Raw genomic sequence first — 14,194 nt, 5'->3', positions numbered from 1 at the left:
CTGGGATCTTAAACCAGTTTCTCCAGCTCTAGTTCCGTCTTTCCTCTTCCGTGTTGCCGCCAGCCTGTACCCTGGTCTGTTTGGGATGGCCTCATTCTACAGCCCCTGCCTCCTGAAGGGGCTATTGCACAGCACCCGGGCTTGGGAAGGTTTTTTCTCCCTCATAATATGTTGCTATGGTAACGTCCCTCACAGTAGACAAGGAAAGGTTTACAATGAGATCATGTCTTTTTTTTTTTTTTTAATAATTAAGGGAAAGCTGTTGCCGAGGTGGGTGCTGGGTAATCTGGAGCAGAGGGGAGGGGGCCCCTGACCTTTGCAGTGAAGGGAGCTTTGTCCAGCCTTGTGCATCCCTGATGGGGAGGCCTGGGTTAAAGTCTGGGGCAGAGGAGGGGTTGAGGCCCCCCCTGCCCTTTCCCAGGAGAGAACTGACCGCAGAGACCCTTATCTGGAAAACCGGTTAAGCAGAAAATGGTCACTTAGGGCTTTCTTAGAAAACTTAGGGTTTTCTGTTTCATTACAAGCAGAATCAGACTCCCATCCTCCTGAACGGGAAGTGAAATGACCTTTGTGCCTGGTCCAGCCAGCTCCCTGGGGTGCCTCGGATGGCAGATGGCGAGTTGGGGGACCACGGAGGAAATGGGCCCCCTCAGTTCACCCCATTCCTCAGCAAGCACTGCATCCCGCCTGCCCCCTTCCAGGACAGGTTTAGCATGACAGCCTCATACTCTGGTCAAGTAGTTCCTTCTGTTTAGAATATAGTGAGTGATGCATTAAATAAAGACAAAAATAACCTTACACTTGACAGTTTTTCCTCACATTTCATAAAGGATGAGGAAAATATAAATATAGAGGAGACTTTTAACCAATCATATAAAAGTTCAGCGTCATCAGCAGTTACTCATTAATGTTCGCTTTCATTTTCTACAGTATTTTTAAGCACAGTAAGTTCCAGAATTTTAGTAACTTAAGCTGACTGCTCATAGGTATGGAGAGGTAAAGTGAGGATGGGGTTGTTTTATCTTTCAAGAAAATTAATCTAGGAAATGGGCCAAAACATTGAATTTGATCAACTGATATATGTCATATAATAACTTAGTAATTACCGGTCACTAGCATGTAGTGCTGTGATGGGAGAAGTGAGTCATAGAAGCTGTTAGTGAACTGGCTGAGAAGGCAGGTGGGTTAAGCTGGGGGAAGCCTGCCTGATGGACGTGGACTTTGAGAGGTAATTTAATTAAAGAAAGGTGGGCACTCTGGTGAGTAGGAGAGAAGGTGGTTCGTGCCCAGGATAACCTGTTCAAGTCTCAGAAATAGCAGAGTACTGACAGCAGGACCTTACATTTGTGTTCCCTTTTGCTGTCCATGATCTTAACCATTACGTTCTTCTGCATCAGTCACGTTCAATCAGTATCTCAGGACCCGCCGTGTGCCAGACACTGTGCTAGTTGAGCTAAGTGAATAAAGCAGGATGGTGGGCTGGGTGGCCTGGCATCTGGCATCCTTGTTAAGTGCTCACTTCCATGCCAGCTGGGCCTCCCTCTTAGGAATGACCATGGTCACTGCAAAGCATTTTCATATATTTGTCATTTGATCCTCAAAATTACACTGAAACAGGAAGGCTGCCATTAGGCCCATTTTATATATGAGGTCACTGAACCTTAGGAGATGAGGGCACATGAGTAAGAGCCTCTAGAAAGTAGCAAGTAGGACTCGAGGGACGTCTGCAGACTCAGACCATGTGATCATGCCCCTGATGACACCTGCTCAGAATGTATTGGAGCTGGCACAGGGGATGTGTGCTGGGGAAAGAGCCAAGAAGGTGGAGAAATAGCAAAGGCTTAAAAGCAAGCTTCGGATCATTGGGACATATGAAAAATTGGAGTATAGACTGCAAGCTTTATAGCAGGGTTGAACTTCTTAAACTCGATAACTTAAAGTGGTTGCATAAGTGAATGTCCTTGTTCTTAGGAAATGTATATGTTAAGTATTAAATGTTCAAGGAGCATGATGTGTGCAACCTACTGTCAATTGTTTAAGACGATGGATGGATGGATGGATGGACAGATGATAGATAGATAAATAGTTAGATAAATAGGAGGTGGAATGACATAACGAATGTGACAAAATGTTAAAAGTTGGTGGATTTGGGTTCCTGGGTGGCGGGCATGCTGGAGTTCTTTATATGGCTTTCATATTATTTTTGCAACTGTTTGAAATTATTTCAAAATAAAAAGTTTAAAACATTTTTCTTTAAATGCAGGGGTCAGGACTGGGGGTGATGGTTGGCAGCCAACTGGGGGAGCTCTTTGTATCAGACTCCCCTGTTCTTCTTGAGGATCAGCAGCTCCTGCAGTTGAGCTGCCCTGGGGCCTCTCCCAGCTAATGGCAGCACCCAGCTGGAGTGGGCTCAGTGGCACCCCCGAGGCTCAGACAGAGGACAGTGGTGCTCCCTCTGTAGTCTTGGTGCTTTCTGTCCCAGGAGATCCCATTCTTTGTCCAACCTCCCTGTCCCACAGGGATGTTCCACAATCAACACCATGGCCTTGCAATTGGATCATGAGCTGAAAGTAGTCCCAGTATCCGGGAAAGTGGGTGGGCACCTTATCCCACTGCCACCCCGATTTCTGTCCTTGAAGGCAGTGAAATGAAGACAGTAATGACCTTAAGGTTCCAAGTTTTTGTCTGCAGCTCGACGCAGGAGAAAGCGGTTGAAAGTTCCCCCGGTCCTGAGAACCAGGGCTTGTTGTCAGCGGTGTCCCCAGTCCCTAAGGGTGCCTCACACACAGCAGGGCTGAATAATACTCTGTGGCCTGAAGACTAGATATTGAATGACCTAAAGTCATTTCTGAGATAGTCAAAATCATTTTCAGTACTTATACCATTTGAGCTATAGACTTGCTTATCTCTTTCTATTATTTGAACTTTTCCTCATCTCCTTTTCATTTTAGAAACCTTATAGAGTCATTCAGTTACTCACATCTTTTCTTGAACCATAACTGGATGGAATCTAAAGAATTCAGAGGCTATATTTAAGCTCTAAGAGAACTCAGTACTAGTGTATGTTTCACTATCTTTGTTTATAAGAGTGATTCCCAAAGCTTCCATGACTCTCTTTTCTGCCCATCTCATTTTTCCCAGTCCCTTTCTTCTCCTACCCCAGTTTAGGAATCTAAGATCCAAATTCCTACAGATTAAAATTCACCTTCAGCCATCTCTGTAGTTGTATTTTCCTCGCTGATAACCTTATAACTCTGATGTGCAGTTTCTGGATCCCAGCTGGAGAGCACGGGCTGGCGTGGTTCCTGCGATGAGCCATTTCCCTGGTTGGTTGAACAAGCTAGATGTAAGGGGTATAATCAGAAAGCCACTTTATTTGGTCTCCCACTGTTCACTTAAAATGAAGTTAGTGGAGAAATTCTTCCCTTGCCTGTGGATGAAAGTTCCAGTTTTCTGGTCACTCTTAGATTTCAAAAAAGTTAGTCACATGGTATCATCAAACACAACGTAAGTCAGCAATTGGAAAATGCAAGTCTTACAACACCCCACACCCTGAATTTGATTTAGAGGGAAATCGTCTCTTGGGAATAGATGCAGGAAGAAAGCCGGGGAAGGAGGAAGCCACATCCCAAATGCCTTCTCATGACCTTCCAGGGCGGCAGGCTCTGACCCTGCTTGCTCTTTGGACCCCCTCCTTCTCCTCTCCCGCCTTGGTGGTCATCTGTTCCTCTGTCCTGTCAAGCTCCTGCTTAAGGCATGGCCTTTGCACTGCCCCCTCTGCCTGGGTCACTCTTCCCCTGGAATCTGGAGACCTGGCTTTTTCTCCCAGCACAGCCCTGATTGTGGAAGATGTCAAATGTCACCTCCTGGGAGACCCTCCACCTCCACCCTATTGGGAGAATGCTGCCTCTCCCCCCACTCACAGGCTTCCGCTTGCATTACTGCCTCGTCTGCTTCTTAGAGCTTATCTGAGATGATCATAATTATTTTACTGCTTAGTTATGGTTTGTGTCTGCCTGAGAATACAGTCCGTAGAGCAGGCACATGGCACCTCAATAAATATTTGTTGAACAGATGAACTTCATTTTACAGAGGACTAAAGTAAATTCAGTCCCAAGTTGCCCAATGGAATGAAGACTCGGACTCCAGTGTTCTTTCACTGTGGCACACTAGTTCATAGCTTATATCCATCCAAGTCAGAATAGGTAGGCTTTGTCCCTCCTCCTCCCCCTCCTCCACCCCTTCCTTCTCCTCCTCATCATTCTCCCAGAGCTTCTCATCTCCAATTGAAGGGAGCATTTCCAGAACCCTGGTCTCCAAGAATGCATGCGTAAAACGTTAACACCATCATTGGCCAAGAAGCAGATTTTCCTTTGAAAAGTAGAAGAATTATTATGCATTAACTTGTGTTACTATAAAATTGGCCGAGAGGTCTATTTGAATATTTGATACCAAGAATCATAGGTTCCGTTTTCCAGGGAAAAAAGAGGGTGCGTGTCATGGCCCAAGGGGGCTTTTGCAGCCAAAGGACTAAAGAAAGCACCGGACATGTTCTGAGATGAGAGCTTCTATTTTGGGGCTTACCTACAGGGTGGGAAGTCGGTCATATTGCCCTCAGTTTAGGAGCTTCTCTGAAGGGATTCAGGAGCTGCTCTGAATGGCGGCGGGTTCAGAGCTCAGCCTGAAGGTACTCCACAAAGCAGGGGGTACCAGGGAGTGGTTTATAAGGGTTAGGACAAGACATTCAAATGGGTATGAGGAGAGAAGGGGGTCTTGTGACATAGGGAGGGATTGATTGTAGTCAACAGGGAAGAGGGGAGGATTATAGATTATCCTCAGGGAGTTTCAAGGAGGAGATTTTAGGAGCGAGGCAAGCTATAGATCACATTTAGTGCTGAAGGCCTGATTTTACAAGGAGGGTAGGTCAAACCTGAACTGTCCTAGGTCAAGCAAGCTGCTGTGTGCAGTCTTCAAGGCACCTGGGGAAGGCCCTGGGCCCAGGGCTCCCACAGTGTACATTAGGCATTCATTTTGTGTATTTTATTTATCAATCTATCTATCTATCAGTCCATCTATCTTTCTATTATTCAATTTTCTAAACATTTGAGAGTAGATTGTATACATCAATCTCCTTGAACATATAATACTTCATGTACGTTTCCTAAGAACAAGAATGTTCAGTAAGGACTCTTTTCAAGTTTGAGACCTTTAACATTGACATAAAACTTTCATTCTATACTCATTTTTTTCATGCGTCCAAAAAATGACAGAGCGATAATTTTTTATTTTGTCTGTCTCAATGGTCCCTTTTCATTCTGAAATAAAATTCCTGAACAGTAAAACTCCAACACACCCATAGTTTCAAAAGATATATGTAATGTCCTAATATAAAGGACCAATAAAAGGAAAATAATTATTTAGATTTTTTAATATATAAGTGTTCTGACATGACTGTACCGGAAGTCATAACAGTAGAGCCAGATGCTTGCGCCAATATGTAGAATTTATCTTACATATTTATTGTGAATATATCCACCACAACTGTGTTATATTAATGACCCATGTACCTCAAGTGGTGTTGCAGTTGAGGATATCATTTTCTGAAATAGTGAATAATTTTTGTGACGTTCTAAAAGAAACCAAAAGTACAGTCTTCCTTCAGTTTACACTTCAGTTGCATTCCTGGAAAAATCAATGTACATTAAAAATACTTTGTGTTTACAGGTAAAACAAGAGCTTCGCCTACCTCTAGGTCCAGGAGGACTTTGAAAGTCTTGTAGGATGTGGGACTGGCCCGTCCCACACATTTTAAAGTATTTGGCATTCCAGACCCCATTCAAAAATGCCAGTATAGTGGCAACTAAAAAAAAAAAAAAAACCACTTCCACAAACATCCACAGTTCCACCTACAGGGCGGTTCTGCCGGGAGAACCATTTATCTATGGAGTAAATCAGTTCTCAAATAGAAGAGGTGGTGAGGGTACTAAATTTATTGGTGGAAAAAAGATAGTACACTGCCCTCTGGTGGACACAGTCAGCATTGCAGAGTCAATAATTAGGTTAGCTCACTTGGAAAAAAAATTCTGTCCAAAGTAGGCCAACTTGAGTAATGAGATACATTTGGAACTTTTCTTCTAGTAAAATGAGGAAAAAAGAAAACTCACACAGGCAGTTCATTTGGCAAAGATTTATTCCAAATAGCTGCTGAATCAGCACCTTGTCTAAGCAGAAAGAGAATGAAATTTAGAACCAGATGTATTGCTTTAAATATTAAATGCAATTTAAAATTGGCAAATCTCTCATAAAACTGTTCTTAAGAGACATTAACTGTTACTTTGTTTATCAAGCATTAATTTTATACTTTTAAAAAAAGGATATCATGGGCTAATTTTAACTCTTCTTCTAACATATGCAAATGACAGGAGCCCCAATTTAAGCCGCCTCTAGTAGTTAATGCTTACAGAAATAGGTTTTTGTACAGATGTCATATGTAAATATAAATCAAGTTATTGCTCTTTTGAAAAATGACTTAATAAGACAAATTTGGAATAACTTCATGGTTTATCGGCTGACATCGGTTGATACCGATGGCCCCTACTGGGGATACTCGGCTTAGTTTTTGCTGTGGTTAGGCAGAGTAACCAAGGCATGGTTGGGACACTACTGTGAATAAAATAGATTTAGAGTATAGTGCTTAATGCTAAGTAGATTATGTAGTCAAGCAGGTGATATGGCTTATGGGGGCTGGGGTTTGCAGGAGAGGCACAGGGGACGGGCAGTGAGCTGCAATTTTCATAAGAGAGCTCGCTTCCCGGGAGAAGGTGACTTCTGAGCCCAAACTCCACAGAGGCGAGGGAGTGTACCAGGCAGGTATCCTGGGAAGGGCCCTCCAGGTAGAGGGAAGAGCTTTCGAAGGCCTGGCGCGTTCGAGGACTGCTGGCAGGCAGGGTCTGCGAGGCCCGGGAGGGGGCCGCGAGATCACGCAGGGCTGTGTAGACCATTTAAGGATTGGGCCTTTATTCTCAGTGAAAGAGGAGCTGTTGGAGGGTTTTGAGCAAAGGAGAGACATGAACTGACGTGTTTTCAGCGTCACGTTGGCTGTTTGAGAACGGGGCAGGGAGACAGGCAGGAGCAGTCACCCAGCAGAGAGACGTCGGTGCTCGGACCAGGGTGTGGCAGCGAGGCTGGGGAAAGCGATGGCCTTCCGGGTGTGTGCGGAAGGAGAAGCCAATGGGATTTCCTGTTGGATCTAGGAGGGGGTGGTTGAGGATGAGCTGTTGGTTTTCCGCCTGAGCACTGGGGAGGAGCTGCCATCAGCAGGTTTGGAGGGGATCGTGGGTTTGGTGTGAGATGTCAATGAGGCATTCAAGCGGAGATGTCAAGTGGAGAGCTGGGTGTGCATGTCTGGAATTCAGGAGAGGTCTGGGCTGGGGATATACATTTGGGAATTGCTGGCATATGGGTGGTATTTAATACTGGGCTGGGGGTGGAGTAGGTGAGGCAGAACAGGTTTCTCCTCTGTCAGAATAACTAGAAAGGGGCCGGAGGACACCAGGGACCACAGTTCCAGGGTGGGACCGGCCATAGAGGGTTCCCCACAGCACAGGGAGGGGACACCCAACAAAACAGAGGGAGAGAGGGTGGCTGGAGGGATGCGGTGAGCATGTTTCCTGGCCTGACCACCACCTCCACCCCACCCAAGCCGGTAGCAGCAAAACAGCTGCAGGGCAAGGGAGTGAGCAGCGACTCTCCACTCCCGTCCACCTACCTTGACAGTTTGCTGGGGGGTAGATGATTCTCCACAGCCACACAGCGGGGAGCTTCCGTGAGGGAACCCGGCCAGTGGCGATTGCTGTCCCACAACGGAAGTCGGGTGGGGGTACAATGTCAAGAAGTGGGGAAGGGAGGGGCGCCATACCGGGGATCAGGAGCCCCTTCCACACCCCAGAGACTCGCGGGCACAGGGCAGGCAGAGAACCAACAGGCAGGGCCCACGTCCCACCTGTGGGGTGCCGTTGATCAGGCTCCCTGCCTACCTGCTCGGGGCCCACGTTGCAGCCCCAGGACCCGGATTCACCAGGGCACACGGAGATCGGGTGCACTGATTGGTTCCCCACCCGGATTGGACTCCGCGGGCTGCACAGAAGTTCAGGGAAGACCTACTTGAGAACTCCACCTGCTGGTAGGTTAGGGAAACTGCACTCCAGCAAGCTGTGTCTCAAGAGCACCACCTGCTGGTAAGATTGGGAAACTGCACTCCAGCAAACCAAATTAAATATAAATGCTCAATTAATTCTGCACTTCCCAAAATAACCCTATCAAGACAAGCAAATACCCCAAAGCTAGCAGAAAATTACAAAGCACTTGAAGGATATAAAGGATATGGACGAGTCAAGAGAACAAATTGAAAAACCAGAAGAGACACAAAATTTGGAGCAATTAATCAAAGATGTGCACACAAATATCAGTATTTTGGCTCAGGATGTAAAGGACATGAGGAAGACCCTAGAAGAGCATAAAGAATTTGCAAGAGTAAATTTTAAAAAATAGAGGATCTTATGGAAATAAAAGATACTGTTGATCAAATTAAAAATATTCGTGAGGCACATAACACCAGATTTGAAGAAGTAGAGGAACGAATTAGTGACCTCGAAGATTGGGTGAAAGAAAGTGAAAACACAAAAGGACGAATGGTGAAAAAAATTTAAAAAGTGGGCTGGGAGGCTGGACGAGGTTACCCGGGGTGTGAGGGTGGCTAGAAGGGGGAGAGAATTCAGGCCGAGCCCTGAGGCGTCCAGCCCGAAGAGGTCAGGGAGAGGAGGAGGAGGAGCTGTTGAAGAAGACCCGAGAAAGGAGGGAAAGCTGCAGAGTGGAGTCCTGGAAGCCAAGGAAAGAAGGCGTCTCAGGGAGGAGGGGTGAGCAGCTCACAGCGGGGGTCCACGAGGCCAGCTTGGGGAGGGCCGGGTAGAGGTGATCGCCGGGTCTGTGGTCCCGCTATGCCTGGAATTAATAGCACCCCTTTCACGCTCAGATGTCTCAGTTTGGACAATAAATTACATGGACACCTTGCTGATAGGCGATATATGATGGGGACTAAGAATTAAGAGTTTAACAGTGTGGAGGTCATTGGTAACCCTGGCAAGAACAGTGTCAGTAGATGGTTAGGGATAAAATGTTCATCAGAGTGAATTGAAGAAAAAATAGGAACAGGAGTGGGAATCGAGTATAGACAACTTCTGCAGGAGTTTTGCCACAAAGGGGCGCAAAGAAATGGGGTGATTCACTGGTAAGAGAAATGGCAACAAGATTATTTTTTAAGATGAGTATTAACAGTATGCTTTTATGCAAAGAAAGAAAAACGAGTAAACATTTGATTTATTTTACATTTTAAGATTATCCCCTGTGCACTGACGTTGCAACCCGGGCTGTGCCAACTGCAGTGGGGATCACAGAGCCTGTCAATTCGTGGATCCTGCTGCTAAATCCCTCTCTCCTCAGACTCAAACCCTGGGCTCTTTGGGTGAAGTCCAAGGGCGTTGACTCGGTTTCCAGGGCCCTCCCCTCCTTTGCTACCCCTCACCAGGCTGCCTCTCTCATGCTCCGCTGCATCACCGCCCTTCCGTTATCTGGGTGTGCAGAGCTCCTTTCCGCCTCTGGGCCTTCCCACATGCTGTTCCAGGGGTGGACAACTCCTCCTCCTTGTCTCCTGACTCGCTTGCACCCTGCAGGAACCAGCTGGAGGGGCCTCAGGGATGCCTTCCTTGACTTCCTGGCTTCTTGACTCCCTTTTGTCTTATGCTACCTGCACTCTGTGCTCTTCCTTCCTGCTGGGTTCTAAGAGCCTGGACACCAGGGACCTAGCTCAAAGCCTGCACCTGACGGAGGCTCAGTAAATGTTGTTGAATGGCTAAAAGAGCTTACAAGCAAGCAAGGGAGATGGCAAAGGCCCATATAAAACTTTTAGCAATCCAAGAGATATGCCAGGACAGTATTTGGTTCTGTCCTCATTAGTGGGACCAGTAACAAGGTTGTGAGAATTCTGGGGAGGGAGGACGGGAACGGACAGATTTCTGAGACTGCAGTCATCAGGGTGGACTGCATGGAAGAGGAGTGGCAACAAGAAACTCGAAGGAGGGAGAGATTTCTGGAAGTGAGAGAGTAGAGAGAGCACATTCCAGAACAAGGATAGAAATGTGGAGGCCATTCCAGCTGATCTTAGGAAGGGGGCGTCTTCACAGGGCTTCCTACCTGCTTTGCCAGGTACTTGCCTTATTGATCCTGGTCATGTGTTTTTTTCTCTTAAATGGGAGACCATTCAGTATAATGCACTTGCTCTGTGCTCTTCTTGCTCATATATACATCTCCCCCACCTCCGCCCTCCCCTACAAACACTGGTCTCCCCTCTGCCAAGCTTGCAGTCTCTCTGGGAGAACTTCGTCAGAACTGGGCCTGGCCTAGGAAGCGAACCTCACAGTCTGTAGGAATTCTGGGTTTCGTGTCAGCAGGAACTAATGGCACGCTGCCCTGGGGTTGCTAACCCTGGTGAGCTGACAGGTGCACTGTCCCCACTGCCTGCCCACAGGCAACCAGGTACCTACTCACCCGCCGTTGATTGGATGGGCGGTGGCGGCTGCCCTCGCTGTCCCCAGTGCAGAGACCCCCTCCCACATGCACACAGATGCAGACCCTCTCCAAAGACAGCTGCCCCTCAGGTGACGTCGAGGATGCTCCTCCAGGTAAATAACTGTTGTTTCAGACGCATGGAGAGAGTCATGGACCGTCAGCCTCAGAGTCCCCACAACCATCTCCAAAGCCACGAGCCTCTTGCTCCCTTACCCTCTCAAGCCTGTGCATTGGGGTTTTCTCTTAGTGATTAAAATATGAGTGTTTACGGGATCTCACCTATGCAGAAGTGTTGGCATGAGGCACCCCGACCCTACAGGTAGTTCCACCATCATCTTTCCTGCCCTTCCTCTGTCACCCTGGGCTGGGCTGAAAATGACATAATGCAGGTTGGGAGCTGCACTGGAAAGTGTTACATCTGCTTCTCTCACCATCACGTCAAGTCCTGCTGCTCTTCCCACCTCCAGCGCACACAAGTTACACACACACACACACACACACACACACACACACACATTCCACACCTTTTTGGGATACAGAATTCAGATTGAGCTGGAAATTTCAAGAATATTAAAGAGGAAATACATTTGGGCCTACTTCTCTGTCAACTGAGTCACCTACTTAAGTGACTATCCTGTCAGTTTTACCTGCTTTCACTATAATGAGGTTCCTCGGGAAATCCTTGTCATAATTTTTGTTTGCGTGCTGCCTGCCATCTCTTCAACAAGAGACTCTCCCTGATGGGGAAAAAGTCCAAATTGTGGTTCTTCCTGAGGACAGTCAGCCCCTGTCAGTCACACCAGCAAATCACATCTGCTTAGGGAGCAGCATTACTGCCCAGCTGTCATTCCAAGGCTTGTGGGTTAAGTTGCCAAAACCCACTCTTTCAGTGTAAATCAAAGCATGGGGTGCAGAGAGAGCATTTGCTCCCAAACAAATGCTTTAATCACGTGGTTGGGAGCTCCAGCTGGCTGCCACGGCTGGGCTGTGGCTGGGAGGAGGTGGCGAGCCACGTGCCCTCCTTTGGGCTCCAGGGCTTGGCCCACTGCTGTCCCCAGCCTCCGTGCAGGGAGGGCTTGTCAGCCCCCTGGTGGCCCCCGGGGGCTGCAGAGGACAGGTTGACAGAAGCAGGACAGAAATGCAGGAGCTCACTCGGCCTCGCACACGCTGTGCAGCACACAGGACAGGTTTCATTCAGCGTAATGGTCTTCAAATACTTTTGCCTGCCTATTCTTAAATATATTTTGGAAAAAAAAAATCTCCTTGCATATTTCTAAGTTTGTTCCTAAAGTGGTTTTATAAAAGAAACATGCCCTGGCTATTGTTTAGCGGGTACATGCTGTCAGTGATTTTTCTTCAAAACCTGGGGGCTGCAGGTTCAGTTCGCGTTGGGCCTCCACCTAAACGAACAGGCACGGGCCGTGCTTGGGCCAAAGCAGACGGGCTTCTCGGGAGCAATCTGACTGTACTTCTCCTCTCAGATGTGTTCACGGGAATCCCACAGCCGCATCTTGCTTCTGAATTCTACTTCCAAAAAGAAAGGGAGGAAGAGAGGGTACGGAGACCATACATGAATTCATCTCAGGACATCAGCTGTGGTCCCTCCTTTGCTTCCTCATTATCCCTCATCTCTCTCCTCTGTGGTCCATGGGGAGTCCCTCGAGAGCAGTGTCCTCCTGAAGTGGCTATTTGGTGCCCGGGGCTTTGACACCTGGGGAGTGACCTGAGTAAGCGTGGGGAGGATGGGGGCAGGCCCTGTCGTCCAGTGGAAGGAAAGTGTTTGTGAAAGAGGAGGTGGGAGGAGAAGCACATCTCCTGCGGCTCAGTCTTAGGAAAGAGGGTGCAAGGAAGTTGGGGGTGGAAGGAAGTGGGAGTCGACACCCTGAAACTCGCCGTGGCCATGTCTTCTCTGGGACATCCTGGCGTACATCAAGGTCTTTACATGCCCCGGTTTGAAGCCCACTGTCTTTAGATGTCCGTTCTGGGTTCTGAAAAGTCAAAGGAATAATTTACTAAGACAGGGAGACTTTGCAAAAGTGGCAACTCCACCAGAAATGAACTGTACCTCCTTCTCAGGTCCGGGCTTCTCTGACCCTCTCTCCCCTAAGTGGTCCTCCCTGTGTGTGCGAAACTCTGCTGTGTGCTTTTTCACCAGATCTCACTAAATGGCATCCGTCAGTCTGAGCTATGGCAGTTGTCTGTTTGCAAACCTGCTGTGTTTCCTGCCACTGGTGCATTTAAATTTCCTCCCTCTCGGAAACGTATTGTTTTTTTCCAGTCAGGAACCATCAGTTGACTAGTTTAATTTATTGGTGTTCTTGTAAGAAATTCTGTTTTCTGTTACTTTGAACAGTTCGAATTAGTCATGATGAACAATAAGCTTGGGGAGTCAATATGGTGTCTGGATAGTAAGGTAGTTTGCAGAAACAACGTTCAAGAGAGAAATATCGTTCTAAATAGAAGTGCATTGCTTTGAATTTATTTAGTTTTATTTTATTAATTTTTATTTACACTCCATACCCAGTAAGCAACTTCCCCCCCCACCCCCACCCTCCAATCCCCTGGTAACCTCTAATCTCTGCAAATCTGACAATTGTAGACATCATCCATTACTTGTCCTCTGCCTTGCTTACTTCACTGAGCGTAATGTTTTTCAGGTTCACGCATGCGGTGGCAGACTCAGAACTTCATTCCTTCTTATGGCTGATGAATTTATTTTTGAGAGCAAATAAGAAAGGAGCCAAATGTGTCCAAATTTAAATGTTGGTCATTAAAAAAAAATACCTGATCTGGTCAAAGGAAAACTCTTCACGTTCTTAATTCCATGGGAGGCTGGGAGTCCTAAATGACTTGTTATACTGAACAAACTAAATGATTTTTTTCTAAGAAATTCAACTTTAGAAACAAATAGCTTGTCTCGCTCCTTCCTGAGCCAATGGAAAGATTAACTTCAGCATTATTGATACTGAAGACAAAACATATTTTCATCATGATCATAATTTATACTATTGTCAGGGGCACTTGCTGAGTATGAGGCATAAAGTTTTAATATCCCCTTTTTCCAGATGAGCAAGTGGAGGCTTAGAGAGGTGAAGTCAGTTGCCCCACATCACACTGCGTAAGCAGTGGAGGCTCAGGTGTGAAGCCAGGGCTGTCTCCCTCCAGGGCCCCTGCCTGTAACCCCTACTCTGCTCCTCCCAGAGAAATCTGAAAACCCAACCCAAACCCAGAGGACACAAACCACAATGGTAGATGAAACCCCTGAACTCAGGGCCATTCCACCATTGTTCTTTTAAAATGCAACCTAAATATCCACTTTGTGGGAAAAAGAGGAAGGAAAAATGTGAAGTCTAAATGCTGGAAGACAAACATAAAATATACTATATAGTTTAGAGGCTCATCTTGAGGTTGCACACCTGCAGCTGGCAGCTCATATGGGCTAGTAGGCCTCCCGCCTGCACCCCAACCCCCGACTCCCACCACCCCTCCCGGGCCACACTTCCTTTATCGGCTTTGGTTCCCAACTCTCCCATTCCTGCCTAGTATTTATTTTAATTGAGGCAAAATTTAC

General features: G+C 46.9%; 1 protein-coding gene across 11 annotated transcripts in view; it reads left to right on the top strand.

Moving 5' to 3' along the window:
- Positions 1-14,194, top strand: part of MCF2L (MCF.2 cell line derived transforming sequence like) — a 334,795-nt gene that overhangs the window by 221,640 nt on the left and 98,961 nt on the right. The gene's annotated exons all lie outside the window — the stretch shown is intronic.

This window comes from Choloepus didactylus, chromosome 12 (genome assembly GCF_015220235.1).
Source record: "Choloepus didactylus isolate mChoDid1 chromosome 12, mChoDid1.pri, whole genome shotgun sequence".
Lineage (NCBI taxonomy): Eukaryota > Metazoa > Chordata > Mammalia > Pilosa > Megalonychidae > Choloepus > Choloepus didactylus.
Note: the sequence above shows the minus strand (reverse complement) of the source record. Positions and strands in the feature narration are given on the sequence as shown.